The following is a 17,239-nucleotide window of genomic DNA, read 5'->3' as shown; positions in this document are numbered from 1 at the left end:
TGACACAGAAAAGGGTCTTGAGAAGTCTATAAACCCTAATTAAAGGCCATAGAGAAAAGTAATCCATTCTGCCTCTGGTGGAGGTGAAACGTCCTACCAATGCCACAATATAATTTGCATCACTATCATTACTGCTCGTAACTAAGTTCTGTGATCTTTAGATATAATTAATATAGATGGAGTTGCACACACATAAAACAGGAATAGCTCTTTTCAAGATGTCTTTGATCCTACTCATAATTAAACCCTACACCCCCAAATATAGGATAGAACAGGATTTCAGAGACATTTGCATAAAGATCTCCAACTCTGTTGTACATTTCCTCCACAGCTTCCAGAGGACTAATGATCTCATTTTTCATGTTTTGAAATCAATGATGTTTGTGACCAGGTTGCGCTGAAGTTTTGGGCGTTGCTTCACAAAGCCATTTAGAATAGCAAAATAGGATTATGTACCCTTTTTAGGTCACTGAGGTGATTTTTCACTCATTTCAGCATGTCACACACGTCTATGGTAGCTCTTAATCTATTTTTTGCATACATTTTTGACAGTTTTCTGTAATTGTTCCATTCTGACTCCTATGTTGTCTTCTTTCACCCTTCCTGATTCCTCAGCTGTGACAGCAATGACTACCGATCATGTCTGATATGTACAATGTAGTGGCTGAACGTGTCTCAAGTCATTGCTACGGAAGCCTTTACAAGTACCTGGAGCCTTGTTTTACTTGTAGAGCATATGCTTTTATTACATTTTGATATTCCTGATGTTACAAAGCTCTTTTTATTACGCTACAGAATGGAGAGAACCTACTCAGATATATGTACTTCACGTATAAATTCATATGTATGTGTCTGTGCATACACGTGTTCATAATAGAATATATCAGGTGATGCTCCTAGGGTGACCTGGAAATTTACAAATATACAGAGTGAAATGGGTGTGACCAGATAGACAGCCTCTTGAGAGTTACTTTGCCTATGCACTGGTAGGTTACGGCAAATGTTCTATGAGTCCACCTGAGGTGCCCCCTCTGGAAAAGAAGCTCTGGAATTACAGCAAAAAAGGTGCTCATTAACACAAAGAATAAGCACAGAAATTCTGTCAGGCAGAGTGTCCTGGCATTATTAACACCCTCTTGCAGGAGAAAGAGCAGTTTGTCATTGTTTTGCTTTTTTTGTGGATGAAATACTGTCCTTTGCAGAGATCCTACAAGTGTATCTGCATATCACTTATATCTAGCACTGATCCTCAAATCTGGGCTTATGTGGATTTAAACAATGTGGCAGCCTTTTGCTAGAACTCTGTTTGGGAAGAGCATCCCTCTGTTGTGGAGCAGTATTTTTTTTTCCCAAAAGGCATTTACATTAACTTTTATTATAGATATTATCAAAGATACCATATGAAAAAGCCTATGCTACACCTCTCACATCCGCCTTATTCCTGGCCCGTGATTTGTCAGGAGGGTCTTTACATTATCAGGTACAGCACCTTTCTCCGTTTTCTTAGTGCTTCATACTTGCCAAGTACATAGACTCCTTCGTGCCAGACTAAACGGTCCTTGTTTGAAAACTTGAGTAAGCATAAAAGCACCAGAAGCACACTAACACTTGACAGATGCAGGGGACAAACTGCTGGGTCCCACACAGTGTATTTATCCAGCTTGCTGGCAGGAATTTTTTCTTTGCAAATGTAAAAGGACTGATCACTGCTCTTGTAGAGAGGGGATGGTTCCTTATTGTGCCACATCCTTTTATCGTTTCTGGCACTGATATTTGTGGGAAGAAATGCCACTGAGACAAGAACAGTTGCACTAGAGCCAGTTGTTGCTGTTACTTAATTAGATTCTCATTCTGCCTGTTAAATTCCAGTAATGTTTCCTTTTTGTTTTCATCAAATTAAATATTTTCTTCTGTACAGTATCCACTGAGTTTTGTTGAAATGCAATGTTTATGTACCCACAGAGGAGGACCAGAACTCGTTGTCTTCTCTCAAGCAGTGCAGTGAGACTTGCTTGCAGGCAGCAAGACTGATGAAACAGACTGGCCCTTCATTTCCCCCACATCTATAGCCATACAAAAACCATGGCTATGTCCCATGTATAACAGGTCAACCCATCTGCAGCCCTCAGTACTCCTTGCTCTCCAGAAGAGGCTAAGATCAATCAGCCACCAATTTATCCCTCACTCATCCTACAGCCTGGCCATAAACTGCAGCTGAGGTTACCACGATTTCTACAGCCTTGGCAATTTTTTTTTTATTCTGGCTTTGATGTAAGTTTTAGGTTTTGGCCTGTTTTGCCATTATAACAGAGCTTTGAGAATTCCTATTGAATGGTAGATGTTGACTAATAAATTGTTTGAAAAACTGAAGGACTGAATTCATATTTAAAATGTACAGAAAAATAGATTCGGAGAATAACATGCAAATAATATCATGTAGGTTTCTAATGGTATCAGAAAACAACTCTTCTTTTATTCAAACAATTGCATTTTCTGGACACTGAGATTAATGTAGGTGATTTCAAGCTATGTGGCTTTAATTTTAAACAAAAAAAAACCTCCACAACCAACAACTACCAATTAAGGATATATATTAAACCTGCATGAAAGAAAGAGAAAGTCCTTTGATTTCTTAGGTTTATTCATCTTAAAGTACCTTATGCTCAAAATCAACAAAACTATTTCTCTTTTGAAAGCCTGGAAAAGTTACTAGGCATTTTGGCCCTATTTTTACCTTGTCAGGAGGTACATTCTGATTATTGTCATGCCCTGAGTCTGAGTCAATTAGAGTATTGAGAGTAAAGTCATTAGAAGCATAAAAGTTACAAGCCAAAAACCTTCAAAATACCAACATCCAGGAGGGATGGTCAGACAGGGCAGTTTTGTAATGACAATTTTGTGATTAAGAACAGCCCTGAAGAAGCTTTCTGTGAGAAAATGACTGGGGACAACCTCAGTTTGTCTTTTAATTCTGTAAAATTCTCTGGGAATTTTGGTTGAATAAGGGTTAAAGATTACACCAGCAATTTTGAATCTCAGTAAAAGAAATGTAACTGAATTCAAAGCAGCTTTAAACCAAGGCGTGCACTTACATCTGTGTATATTTGTTTGCATAATGACAAACGGTTTTCGCTGTAGTCAGTAGCTGAAAAAAACCTAGCATTTGGTTTTACATAATGCCTGTGGAGCCCAACTATTCTTGAATTCTTTTTCAGATTGTAGATCGTGATACCTGCTAAGAGAGTGGTTTTCAATTACAACTTCTTTTAACCCATGCTTTTAAACTCAAATCTTTCTTGAAGCAATTAAAGTGAAAGGAATTGTTTTTCTACTTTAATTAATTAATTAATTGGTTGATTTATAGCAATGGGTACTTTTGTTTTAAGCATTCCCCATTTTGAAATAAGGACTACTGCTGATCCGTGGGTTTACAATGCATTTTTATTACTATCAAATAATCTATTGTTGTCTGCATGGTCTACTGCTAGCATCAGTTTTATTTATTTCCTGGCTTAGCTCTGTTTTCCTGTGTTTCTGCCACTCTTTCCTCCCTGGCTTCATCTTCCAAGTAAGTGACAGATGGATTTTCACCAAAGCAAGACAAGAAGCAGCCATCAGAGACAGCTTGTCATGAGCAAACAGCAAGAAACTCTGCTGCTGTAAGACTGAGAGATGCTCTGCTGCTGAGACAGAAGAGCCTTCCTGGATCACATGAAAGAGCTCTGAGTATGAATCCTGACTATCTACTGACTGATGCCTTGCACTATTATTAAAAAACATCCACAGTTAGTCCAAACGTGATGCAAAGTGCCACCAGCTCGGGAACCCCCCTGAAGGCGGGGGGGAGGGGGGACCATGGCCACCTTAGAAATATTGCTTAGCACCATAGCAAAGTGCTTCGCATAGATATGCACTGGACACCTGTGATGAAGTAACATAGGGGAAGGTGCAGTTGCCCTTGCACATGCCAAAGTCCTTCTCACAGCATCTCAGATGGATGGTAGCTTCTATTTTCCTGAGCAATAGCGCTGGCTAGGTTACAAGAAGTAATAGTAAAAGGGTTTGCTTTTACTTCACGATTTTATGCTGGAATTGTATCATTTTGGACAGTATTTCTTCCCCAGATGTCACTAGTTTAATTTTATTAAAAGAATAGAACCTATTCCACTGAAATCTGCTGAGATAAAGCAATTATGTAATGCAGAAGTTCTGCAAACCTGATCCATATATTGCCGATCCATAATTTGTGCTCTACATGTCTGAATTGGTTTTAGCACCCTGAGAGCCAGCTTATTTTATAGCTTCTGGTTAACACATTTAACAGGGATAACTGAAAGCTAGAAGTGCATGCGTTTCAACTTCTTTCAAGTTTCATGAACATAAAAATAGGAAGATGTCCAAAAGAGGTGCATATATCACTTTTATGGCACAACGGTGGTGTTTTCAAAGCAAATTGGGTGTCTAGTAAAATGTGCAAGTGATGACATAGAATTAGACTGCTGTAAATGCTTCACAAATATACTGGGTCACCAGGAATAAAGCTGTCCACTTTTTTTACTTTGCTCAGCTGAACCCAGGCTGCTCATATAGAGGTTTTTACCCTGTGAAGTGGCTTATTTCCAGGCATTTCACTTGTGAGCCAAACCCAGGCAGGAAGGGAGGGGGTCTAGAAGAGCCAAAGTTGTGAGATCCACCGCTCCCTTCCCAAAGGAGCGGATCTAGTGCACAAGTACTTTGCATTGGGAAAGGGTGCTGTGAGTTGGGCTTGGATGCACAAAAGTCCGAAGGCGCAAAGCCTTTCCAAGGCAACATGCTGCTGAAGGCTGGTCAGCAAGGTACGTGTAGGCAACTAGAAATAGATACCAGCTAAAAGCCGAGTTGGAATAACTGACTGAGACAAAATAGCTGCAGAAATAGAGCTTCTGGGTAATGTTGCAAAGCAAAGCACCAGTTTTCATCAGTATGGAATGTCATATAGGAGTCATACAGGAAGTACTGGAAGCTCTGTGCACTCCAAAATTCTGCTGACGGGTTGAAAATTTGCCACTCTTGCAAACAAACTACTCAAGTCAAAGACGCGCTGTGACTGCGATCTCCTATGAAATTAACGGTGCTTTACACTTATAGTTTGAGACAGGTCTTGATAGATGTTATTACCAGAGTACTGAAGTAATAACGGTGCATATCCTAGGGAGAATTCACAATCGCTATTGATGTTTGCAGATATTTCTTTTCTAAATTCATCTGAACAATTCCTGAGATTCTAGTTAAATATTTACAGATTTTCACAGCTATATCCAAAACACCTATATCACTAATGAGCAATGAGATATTTGGACTGGACTTTTCAGAAATATGGCATGAAATTTTGCATCTTTGCATTCCACCAATAGAGGAGAGCACCTTTTAAAGCAATATATTGTTCATGCACCACAACTGCATTTAATAGTTTTCCGCCGTATTGCTTTTGGTTCATTAACATTCATACTGTTGTCTGCCACCTCATTTGTTTCAGTGTTTGCTTTGAATTTGCTTTGCTGAAATAGTTTCACACTGTGCTTGCTCTGGCTCATCTGCTGTTTCTGTCTGACTAATGTTTTTACTGTATGTGTATATTTTATATATTTATGTAGATTCTGTGCTGACTTATGCACATCCATCCATACAGCTAGCTTTCGGGGCAAAATCAGACAGCCCAAACTCAGTCTTGTCAGTGGTCTTTCCTAAGAATAATGGAGTCAGGTATTCTTTTATCACAAGCACTGCCTATTTTTAATTAACATGTAAAAAACTTCCTTCTCCCCCAATAGTTTCATTACTTAGTTCTAAATCTTCTATGCAGGGCTTGACCCAAAACTAAAATGAAATTGATACTCCACCTCAGTGCCTGTTAAGAGGAGTCCTGGACATCCAGTCCCTTGAGACACAAAGGTTTGATTTGCAAGAAATTTTTTTGGAGGCTTACACGAAGCAGAGGACTTGATCTTGTTTAGCCCAAATGGAATGGAGTTATCAGGCTGCACAGTTTCAATCAGGAGGTGCTATTCTGCAATCTCCAACAATGTCATAGACAATAACTTATGCTGTATACACCTGGAATACATGGTAATTTCTCTAGCAAAGGCCTTTTACTTTGCACAGTTTAGAGGTATCAAGATATTCTTACAGCCTGCAGCTACACTCTGTCTCGCTCTTCATGGCTCAGAAAGTCTTAAGAAAGGAAGAGATAATGCTCTCCTAACTTATACAAACATCTAGATCCTGCCATTCATTTACAGATGCTTTGTGATACTTTGCAGGAAAAACGTGGAACAGAAAAAGGCTTAGGTGATGAGCATTCCCCATGCACACGGAAATCCCTCAGTAGCACTGACACAGCGTATTGGCTTCTTCATCACCCTTTGACTAGCTATTTGTGCAGTCAGCGGCAAGAAGCGTATCAATGACAAAGAGATATAAATGTCAGATTCTATCCCTTTAGCTCAGACTCTTAAATAACATGCAATCCAAATAAGCAATTTAGAACTGAAATTTCAAGTCTTCATGATAAGATTTTTTCTATCAAGTGTGGAAAGCAAGCATCAAACCTTTCAGATATTCAGCCTTGATAAGCCAAGTGTATTTAAAATTAAAAAAGTAATCTACCCATCTACATCCCACTGTTCTGAACTGGTTCATAGTAAAAGCATTGGATGAAGGTCTAAGTGTCCAGAAGGACATTTAAGATAGCTATCACAGTTAGTATCAGTAACAAAATTGGCCAAATGTTAGTTTAGACTAAGTGAGAACTACGGTTAAAATTCTCTGTAAAAATCAGGTGTTTTCAAATAAACTGAATTCTCTCCTAGAATACTTCGACAATAATAATTTCAATAATAATTTCAGGACTCTTGATATTTATTTCTGAAAATCTATGGAAGGTGGGTAAGGTACCAGAACACAGAAAAAAGGTAAACATGGTAGATATCTTTCAGAAGAGAAAAGTGAAAATTAGGTAAAAGGAACAACGAAATTATGGACTAGTGTCCTGGTTCCAGCAATGATGGGGTTAATTTCCCCAAGGAGACGGCAGGGGAGGAAAGTGTTCCATCCCACGTGACCCATGCCATGACAACTAGTCAGATACACTGCAATTCTTGAAAAAATCTAAGAACAAATAATACAAATATTTGTAGACTGCTGATGGGTTGACCTTGGCTGTCAGCCAGACGCCCACCCAGCCACTCTCTCACTCCCCCTCTTCAACAGGGCAGCGAGAGAAAATAAGATGGTAAGTCTCTTGAGTCAAGATAAAGAAAAGGAGATCACTTACCAGATACCATCACGGGCAAAACTGACTCAATTCAGGAAATATTAATTTAATTTATTGCCAATTAAAATAGACTTATACATTGAGAAACAAAGACAAAATGAATACAACACCGCTCCCCCATACTCCACTCCTTTTCCCATGCTCAACTTCACCCCTCCATTCCTGACCTGGGTCTCTCCCTGCCGGGGCCGCCGGGGCACCTCTGCGGGGGCGCCTGGAGCACCTCCTCCCGCTCTCCCCTCGGGGCTCGCAGGGCCGTTTCTCCCCCGGTTTCCCTCAGCCCCGGCTGCCGGGCAGCGTTTTGCCCTCTCTGACACAGGTTTTCCCCGCGGCGCCCGCCCGCGGCTGAGGGGCTCAGCTGTGCCCTGCGGTGGGGCCGTTGGAGCCGGCGGGAACCGGCGGGAACCGGCTGTGTCCGGCACGGGGCGGCCCCGGCCCCCACACACAGGGGCCGCCCGGCAGCGCCCACCACCAACACCAGGGCACCATCACCCAACACAGAGGCACGAGATGAGTCCTGAAACTGCTGAAAGATAACAAGGGAAGAGGTGATGTCCAACACGGAGTTGTCAAGAATGTATCATGTCAAATAAGTCTCGTTTTGTTAAACAATAGGCAATTAGGTTTGTAATTAAAGGAGAAGCATTAGGTGTCATATCTTGATATCATTTAGGCTTTTGACATAGTCTTATGTGACATCCCTAGAGCCAAGCTAGGAAAATATGGGAGACTTAAAAGATAAAGCCTAGTTGAACAGCTGTAAGAGAATCTGAATTGCCAGGAAATTGTCAAAACGCAGGGATACATTAGGCAGGGTATAGAAGCGGTCTGCCCTTGTTGTGGTTCTGTGGAACATTTTTATTAATGTCTGGGATGAGGGAATTGAGAAGGTGGCTGTTACACTTACAGAGGACACACAGCTAGCAGGAACAGTAAGCATAACAGAGACCAGGGTTATAATTCTAAATGATTCTACCAAACTGGAGAAATGGTCTGAAAAAGAAAAATATGAAACTAAATACAGAAATACAAGGTGGGGAAGAACTAGCTGGGAAGTGTTCCTTCTAATAAGAATTCAGGGGCTGCAAGGGATGACCGCACAAGTCAAAAAGTCCTTGCAAAACAAGAACCTTTCTTACAACCAAGGTCGGGGTTGGGATTGTTTTCTAGTACGTGATGTTTAGCTAGCTCAGTCATCCCTTCATTCAGTTCAGCCAGTAAACTGTGTCCTGTTTGGGGAGTACACATCAAGAAAGAGTCGGATCTGTCAAAATCAATTCAGAAGACTCAAACAGCAATGATCTAGAAAGCATTACCCAGGAAACGCTGAAAGAATTGACACCGTTAGGCTAAAGAAAACAAAGTGAAGGCTGACAGGGTTGAGGAGACAAGCAGAAGGGAAGACATCAGAACAGACTTCATCTGTGCAAAAGCCAAAAACAAAGAGGAAGGATATCAACTGCTTTTGTGTTCATTGCTGGCATAAGAACCATGGAAGCACGAACAGCAACAAGGAAGATGTTGGTAAGCCACTAGGAGAACGAATAGGACAAAGAAAGCCCTGGGATACCACGCCCATGAGAGCTGAGGAAACTTCATCACTGCTTTAAAAGCAGCTTACACAATCACCTACTATGAAACACATACTTATGGCTGTTTTCACTCTAAAGTAAGGGGATGGACTACATATGACCTTCTAAGTCCTACCATTTTTTGTTTTTCTTTCATTAACATCAAGTGGTAGTAATACAAATCTCTACCTTTTCTTCTTCCCACAGACACGAAAAGACATGAGAGATTCTTTCCTACCACTGAATACGCCGTTCCTTTTATCTGATGTTCACACTATCAACCTGTGAAATAAGGTAAGATTGAACAAATGCTTTCTGAGATGAGGCAGGAGAATGCTGAATTAAAGAGAGTCATATATGGATAAAGTAGAAAACATAACAACAGTAGAAAGCATGACAGCATAGGAGACTCTTTTTGGCCTAGTTTCAAGACCACATCTTTTCCTTCAGCTAGATTTTTCTAAGACCTTGGTTCACCTATGCATATAAAATAAGACAATTCAAATATTCTACACCAATTTTGGTAATTAAATCCTCTCACAGTATGAAAGGAAACAAACGGATGATATTGATAGCGGTTTATTTAATCTAGGCCAGTTTTCCTCTTAGTTGGAAGAAGGCAGCAAATCCTGACAAAACTCTCCTCTGAACCCTTAGGGTAAGGAGGACTTTCCTCTGGAGAGCGGAGGAAATATGAAGGGACACGAAGAATAATTAATTGGAATCTCAAATTAAACAGCAGAGCATAAGAGATAACTTTGTGTCATGTGGAAATGTTCTCAGGAAGTGACATTGTCTCAAATGAAAGTCCAGATGTCGATTAATTGCAATCCAGGCAGCCTTGAAACTAAACAGAAAGTGACATGAAGGTGTGAATTTTCTGCAAAATGTCCCTGTGGGATTAAAAGGATAAAATGTTTTGAATGAAGATAAGTAGGACAAGAAGTTTGCCACATCACATGTTTTCTGATTTAGGAACTGACAGGACAAACCACAAGCAGTTGCCTTGAGCGCTACTTTATATTCAGGGTGTGAAGTTAAGTAAGGAAAAGGAAATGCAAAGAAAGACATGGTTTAATGTTGGAAACTATCAGGGCTATCGGAAGTGAGTCAGTTCATCAGATAGGAACGCTGGGGTAGAAGGCTGAGTAAGAAAATATATATTATCTTTTTTTAAAAAAATAATATTAAGGTAAAAGCTTTAAAGTATCTTTTATGTTCAGCATAATCTAAAGTTTGGAGATATCTGATACTTTCTGTGAAAACTCATGTTTAGAAACAGTATGCTTGAGCAAAAAAATTGCCATGTTTAATTATATCACTGTTCCACCTAATTTGGTACCTTTTCTTCAAGACTTACTAGTACCTCAAAATGTGTCACAGCAAAGTATGAGAAGCACCATAAAAGATTACTCTGCCCTTAGGGAACATGTCTTGCCAACCCCTGTTATTTAGTACCTGGTTTATGTCCTGAATCATGAGGGTTTATATCCCACATAAATTTTCTATCCAGCCTAATGTAACTGTTCTCCTTATTCACAGAAATGTTTATCTCTGATACTGTATCTTGCGGTAATGACTTAAGTATGCCAGTTAGTCATTGCACTAAAGGGAAATTCATTTTATTGGTTTTAAATTTGTTTCCTTCCAAATTCGTTGAATCTCTTTTTGTTCTTTTCTGATACAGTGACACAGCATGTGTTAAAATTAGTCATTATTTTATGTATCACTAATAGTGCCCTCTCTTATTACTAGTCTTTTCAATGTCATTTCACAAGATTATTTTCTATGCTTCCCGCGTGAAAACAAAGCATTCTGGATTCCAATTTTTAAAATACATGCTTTTAATTTGTACCCATGTTTTACCACATATAAGTATTTGCTTCTGAAACAGCAGAGCCTGTTTTTCCTAAGCAAATTGGGATGCCTGATTCTCTTGTAGTTAAAAAAAAAAAAAAAAACGAACAAAACCAAACCAAACCAAACAAAAAAAAAAAAACCAAATTGGGATACAAGTTTAAAGATCAAGTTGTAAATGTAGATATTTCATTCAATTAAAATGCCTTTGAAAAGGCGTTATTTTCATGACATGCATTTTCAGTAGATCTTTCCATAATTTGTCTATTATCTTTACTGCGTTATATAGATTTAGAGGATGAAAGTGGAAACACGTGTTCTCGATTTACCTGTGTGTTTGCACCATTGGTAGCACTCATGCCAGACCAACAGTGCAACAGAAGTTGCAAGAACGGACAAAGCCTGTTTAAAGAAAAAAAACACAGAGAAAGGGGTATGAAGTCAGACATGAGCTGTTTGGGATGAGTGTTGTAAAACTAAGAGCCACCTGGAAAGAGCTATCTGTCTTAAAAAAAAAATAATTCTAGAAATGTGTAAGAACTGACAATGGAGTTAACTAAGACAGGGCAATCCTGAGAGAACTACTGCAATGGAGGTATGTCATCACAGAATCTAAATGATGGCAGCAGGACAAAAAGCCACAGGGAAAACACATTAAAAAGAATTGCAAGTTCTTATGAACCTCAAGGTTCCATAGAAGTAGTCATTAACCCTGGGACTTTTTGCATGGGTGATGTAAACCTTGATATCTCAGTGGGAAAACACAAGAGAGATCTTCTTCTTATGGGATTTTTCCCAATCACCATGCCCCAAGCCAGACTAATAGGAGCAGAACTGGGCTGATGCTCGAGAGTGCTGATGAGCAGCCTCTGCCTTCTGCTTTCAGGAGAGGCAGTAACTAAAGGTCAAGTATCGCACTTTGTTAGAAGCCTAGTGAATAAATACATTGGAGCAGTCACAGTACCAAACAAGTAAAATATGCAGTGATGAATGACTTCTAGATTAACTGTTTCTCAAATGTTTTTCATTCTTGTATTGTTTTTAGTAGAAAGTAGCAAAATAGCCGATGTAGTGATCTGAGCAATTAGTGCTTAAATATGTAACAAATAGCCGTTTTGCCCTGACCCTTCACTATAAAATCTGTCTGATTTAGAAAAATTTTGGGATTGCCCAGCTCTTTGGCCTCATCTCCCTTGCATGCTGATGCTACAGTACTTCAAAGCTGCTCCTTTCAGATGATATTCAGCTGTTTCTAGTATTGTTACTTCAGACAAAAACGTATCACAAGGGCCTGATTCTAGTTCATACCCTGCCCTTCTACTGTGCTCTAGAATAGCAAAGGAGCCCAAGACTGGAATTAAATTTATTCACATCGACTACATGGTCCCATTACAAAATTTGATTAATGTCAATAGTCCATAAAGGCAATGGAAACCAGGCCCAACAACATAAGCCCTACATTTTGCTTAGTCCATGATTTCAAATTCAAAAAAGAATCCAATGTTCTCTGTTAAAACTGAACCAAAATGAAATTATTGCTTAAAGAAGTGAAACAGCTTTGCAGGCAAAGGCAATTGAGTATGTGGAAATCAAGTTTACTTGATCAAATGGCAAGCAGAACAAAATCAAATTATGCACTCTACTAAAACATTCTTTTAATAACAACAGAACAAACCCAAGCCTTCCAAGTTTCCCATGGGTTTTATTAAAGTAACATATTCAGCAGCTAGCTTCCCAGACCCAGGAAGGAGCTAAACAGATCTCTTCCCCTGCCTTACTTTTCAGTTTTGATGGATTGCTAATTCAAACAAGAGAAGTGTCTAAAAGGGGATTGGAATTATCAAGATTTTTGTGATTTGATTATGGACACTTTCACCTCTGGCTGACCAGATTATTTCCTGTGAAGCTCAAGGAGACCGAGGCCTCAATTCACCAATTCACCACGTTTGGCATAAAACTGAGCACATGATTATGTTCTATGGCTTCATTAATATGCAGTTGCTAAAATTCTTTCCTAAGCTGAAGCTAGAAGGTCTTCATTCTTTCACAGCTGGTATAAAATATATCTTGTGTCTCACTCTATTTCCTATTGCACGCAGACCTGCAACTGAAAATGACCATCAAAATGGATAAGCCATGGCACTGTTATCATATCGGGCAATGATTAGATTATCCAGAACAATTTGCTAGACCTTTAACACCAACTTACAGTTCAGCACTGACAGAAGAAGAGATGATAACAGACATTCAAAAATACATAGACAAAAAGAAGTGTGGATTGAAAATGACACCTCGTTCAGACTCCAGAAAAAAATAGTCCCTACCACTTCAGTTAAATTTAGAGGGAGGTTATGAGCTGAGAACTGATTAGATAATCTAGTTCCCGTTGATTTGTGTCAGTTACAATTTACATTTATAGAATACCTTCAAAATGTGTAATTTTGCTCTCTGCCTCACATAAACACTTAAGAAATCAGTGACGTCTGGTCTTAATGTCTTATGTAGCACTTTATATATGAAAAAAAGAAGAAAGTAAACCCAACACTATCAATTATAATAAATGGACTTGATATAACAATAATATATATATTTCTCCTTAGAATAAACCTCATCCTAGGTAACTGAGAGAGGAGAGGGACTTGAATACCATTCTTTGGTGATACAGAAGTCTCTCCTGTTAAAAACATATGAGTTTAAAACACTTTAAATTTTAATGCATCAGACACCAAGTTTTAAATTAAGAATGAACCAGTTATTTTCTGTAGTTCTAGAAAGGCCATTTATCTTGCTAAGTTTTCAAATTTTTCACAGCTCTCATTTTGCCATGCTTAAGACATATTATACATTATCACTTCATCTATCATATATTGTTACCGATAAAGTTGCACATGACTTCTAAAGAATAAAACCTCTGTGCTGCCAACAGTCTTCAAAAACTACTCCAGAAGCAGAAAAAAGCCCAAGGAAATCAGTGAAAATGACAAGGATAAAATAGAAGAGCAAATCAGTGCAAAGTAATTACAGCTGCTCCAGCCAAGTCAGCCTCAATGAAGACACGGCTGAAGTGCCTCTATGCAAATGCACGGAGCATGGGGAACAAACAGGAGGAGCTAGAGATGTGTGCACGCCTCCAAGGCTACGATCTCATTGGCATTGTAGAAATTTGGTGGGACGACGCCTATAACTGGAGTGTTGGCATGGAAGGCTACAGGCTCTTCAGGAGGGACAGGCAAGGGAAACGATGAGGCAGTGTTGCCTTATATGTTAGCGAGCAGCTGGAATGCATGGAGCTCAGCCTAGGGATGGATAAAGAGCCAACTGAGAGCCTATGGGTCAGGATTAAAGGGAAATCAGGAGCAAGGGACATTATAGTGGGGGTCTGCTACAGGCCACCCGACCAAGAACAACGAGTGGATGAAGCCCTCTATAGACAGATAGGGGTGGCATCATGTTCACAGACCCTGGTTCTCATGGGTGACTTCAACCACCCCGACATCTGTTGGAAGGGTAACGCAACCAGGCATAGGCAATCCAGGAGGTTCCTGGATTGCATCGAGGACAACTTCCTTCTCCAAGTGGTTGAGGAGCCAACGAGGAGAGGAGCTATGCTGGACCTTGTTCTTACCAACAAGGAGGGGCTGGTAGACAAGGTCAAACTCAAGGGTAGCCTGGGCTGTAGTGACCATGAAATGGTCGAGTTCGAGATCCTCGAGGCAGTGAGGAAGGTGCCCAGCAGGCTGAGGACCCCGGACTTTGGGAGAGTTGACTTTGGCCTCTTGAGGAATCTGCTTGGTATTTTGCCATGGGATGAAGCGCTTGGAGGGAAGGGGGGTCCAAGAAAGTTGGTTAGTATTCAAGGACCACTTCCTCCAAGTTCAGGAGCGATGCAACCCTACAAAGAGGAAGGCAGGCAGAAAGCCAGGAGACTTGCATGGATGAATAAGATGCTCCTGGACATGACCAAACGGAAAAAGGAGGCCTATAGGGAGTGGAAACAGGGGTGGGTAGCCTGGGAGATATACAGAGGAATCATTCGAGCAGCCAGGGATCGGGTTAGACAAGCTAAAGCCCAGATAGAACTAAATCTGGCCAGGGACATCAAGACAAACAAAAAATTCTTCTTTAAGTATGTCAGCGAGAAAAGAAAGACTAGGGAAACTGTGGGCCCTCTCCGGAAGGAAACGCAAGAATTGTTACTCGGGACAGAGACAGAGCTGATGTACTCAATGACTTTTTTGCCTCAGTCTTCACTGGCAAGGACTGCAGCCGTGACACAGAATGCAAAGGCGAGGATTGGGAAAATGGAGAACCACCCACTGTAGGCGAAGATCAAGTGCGAGACCACCTGAGGAATCTGAAGGTACACAAGTCCATGGGACCTGATGAGATACATCCACGGGTCCTGAGAGAACTGGCAGATCAAGTCGCTAAGCCACTAGCCATCATGTTTGAGAAGTGGTGGCGGTCTGGCGAGGTTCCCGCCGACCAGAAAAGGGGAAACATAACAACTATTTTCAAAAAGGGAAACAAGGAAGACCCAGGGAACTACAGGCCAGTCAGTCTTACCTCTGTGCCTGGCAAGATCATGGAGCAGATCCTCCTGGAAACTCTTCTGAGGCACATAGAAAACAAGGAGGTGATTGGTGACAGCCAGCATGGCTTCAACAAGGGCAAGTCATGCCTGACAAATTTGGTGGCCTTCTATGAAGGGGTTACAGTGGCAGTGGACAAGGGAAGATCATCTACTTGGACTTGTGCAAAGCGTTTGACACTGTCCCACACAATATCCTGGTCTCTAAATTGAAGAGACATGGATTTGACAAATGGACCACTCGGTGGATAAAGAAATGGCTGGATGGTCGCACTCAAAAAGTTTCAGTCAACGGCTCTATGTCCAAGTGGAGAGCAGTGATGAGTGACATTCCTCAGGGGTCGGTACTGGGACCTGTACTGTTCAACATCTTTGTCAGCAACAGGGACAGTGGGGGCGAGTACACCCTCAGCAAGTTTGCCGATGACACCAAGCTGTTTGGCGAGGCAGACACGCTGGAGGGGAGGAATGCCATCCAGAGGGACCTGGACAGGCTGGAGAAGTGGGCCCAAGCCAACCTCATGCAGTTCAACAAGGCCAAGTGCAAGGTCTTACATCTGGGTTGAGGCAATCCCAAGCACAAATACAGGCTCGGCAGGGAATGGCTGGAGAGCAGCCCTGAGGAGAAGGACCTGGGTGTGCTGATTGACAAGATGCTCAACATGAGCCAGCAATGTGCGATCGCAGCCCAGAAGGCCAACCATAGCCTGGGCTACAACAAAAGAAGTGTGGCCAGCAGGATAAAGGAGGTGATTCTGACCCTCTACTCCACTCTCATGAGACCCCACCTGGAGTACTGCATCCAGCTCTGGAGTCCCCAACAGAAGAAGGACATGGAGCTGCTGGAGTGTGTCCAGAGGAGAGCCACGAGGATGATCTGAGGACTGGAGCACCTCTCCTATGAGGAGAGGCTGAAAGGGTTGGGGCTATTCAGCCTGGAGAAGAGAAGGCTCTGGGGAGATCTTATTGCGGCCTTCCAATGCCTAAAGGGGGCCTACAGGAGAGCTGGGGAAGGACTTTTTACTAGGGCACATAGTGATAGGACGGGGGGAATGGCTTTAAACTGGAAGAGGGCAGGTTCAGATTGAACATTAGGAAGAAGTTGTTCACTGTGAGGGTGGTAAGGCACTGAAACAGGTTGCCCAGAGAGGTTGTTGAGGCCCCATCCCTGGAGGTGTTCAAGGCCAGGCTGGACGTGGCCTTGGGCAACGTGGTCTGGTGGGAGGTGTCCCTGCCTATGGCAGGGGAGTTGGAACTCGGTGATCTTCAACGTCCTTTCCAACCTAAACCATTCTATGATTCTATGATTCTATGAAGCGGAGGAAAGAAGAAGAAATGAGAAGAAAGGGGGCTTCAAGCAGTCTGCTTTTCCTTAATGAAATTAATCCATATGTTCGTTTCTGATTTGCTGTGTTTTCTGTTGTTAATAGATTGGTGGGGGTTTTTTGTTGTTTGGTTTCTTTTTTCTTTTAATCACTCTACATAATCCTTCTATTATTCCTTTTTCTATTGCACTGCAGAAAATAGGACCGTGCTATTCCACCAGTAAAGCGAATAGGCTCTCCCAAGGCTGTGTGACTGCTGAACACCGCTGAATACCAGTAGTTGCAGGCTGCTCCTTCTTATGCAGCAAGCCATCGGTGTCACAGTATCTTGACTGGATATGGCCACTGAGAATCGAACTTTTCCTGACTTCAGGCTGCACTTTTATTGTCTTGGGGGGGGGGGGGGGGGTTGGGGGGGAGGGGAAGAGGTCTGTCCCAGAAGCTTTTAGTTTCTTCAAATAGAGTTCAAAATTGAGATAAACTCAATAAAGAGAACAAGTGCTACTTTATATACTTATCTGCTGCAAGATGAAAACACGCACAAAATTGTATTCACACTATTTGGGGCAGATATATGGACTCT

The sequence above is a fragment of the Vanellus vanellus genome (genome assembly GCF_965231255.1).
Source record: "Vanellus vanellus genome assembly, chromosome: 2".
NCBI classification, from domain to species: Eukaryota; Metazoa; Chordata; class Aves; order Charadriiformes; family Charadriidae; genus Vanellus; species Vanellus vanellus.
This window is presented reverse-complemented; position numbering follows the sequence as displayed.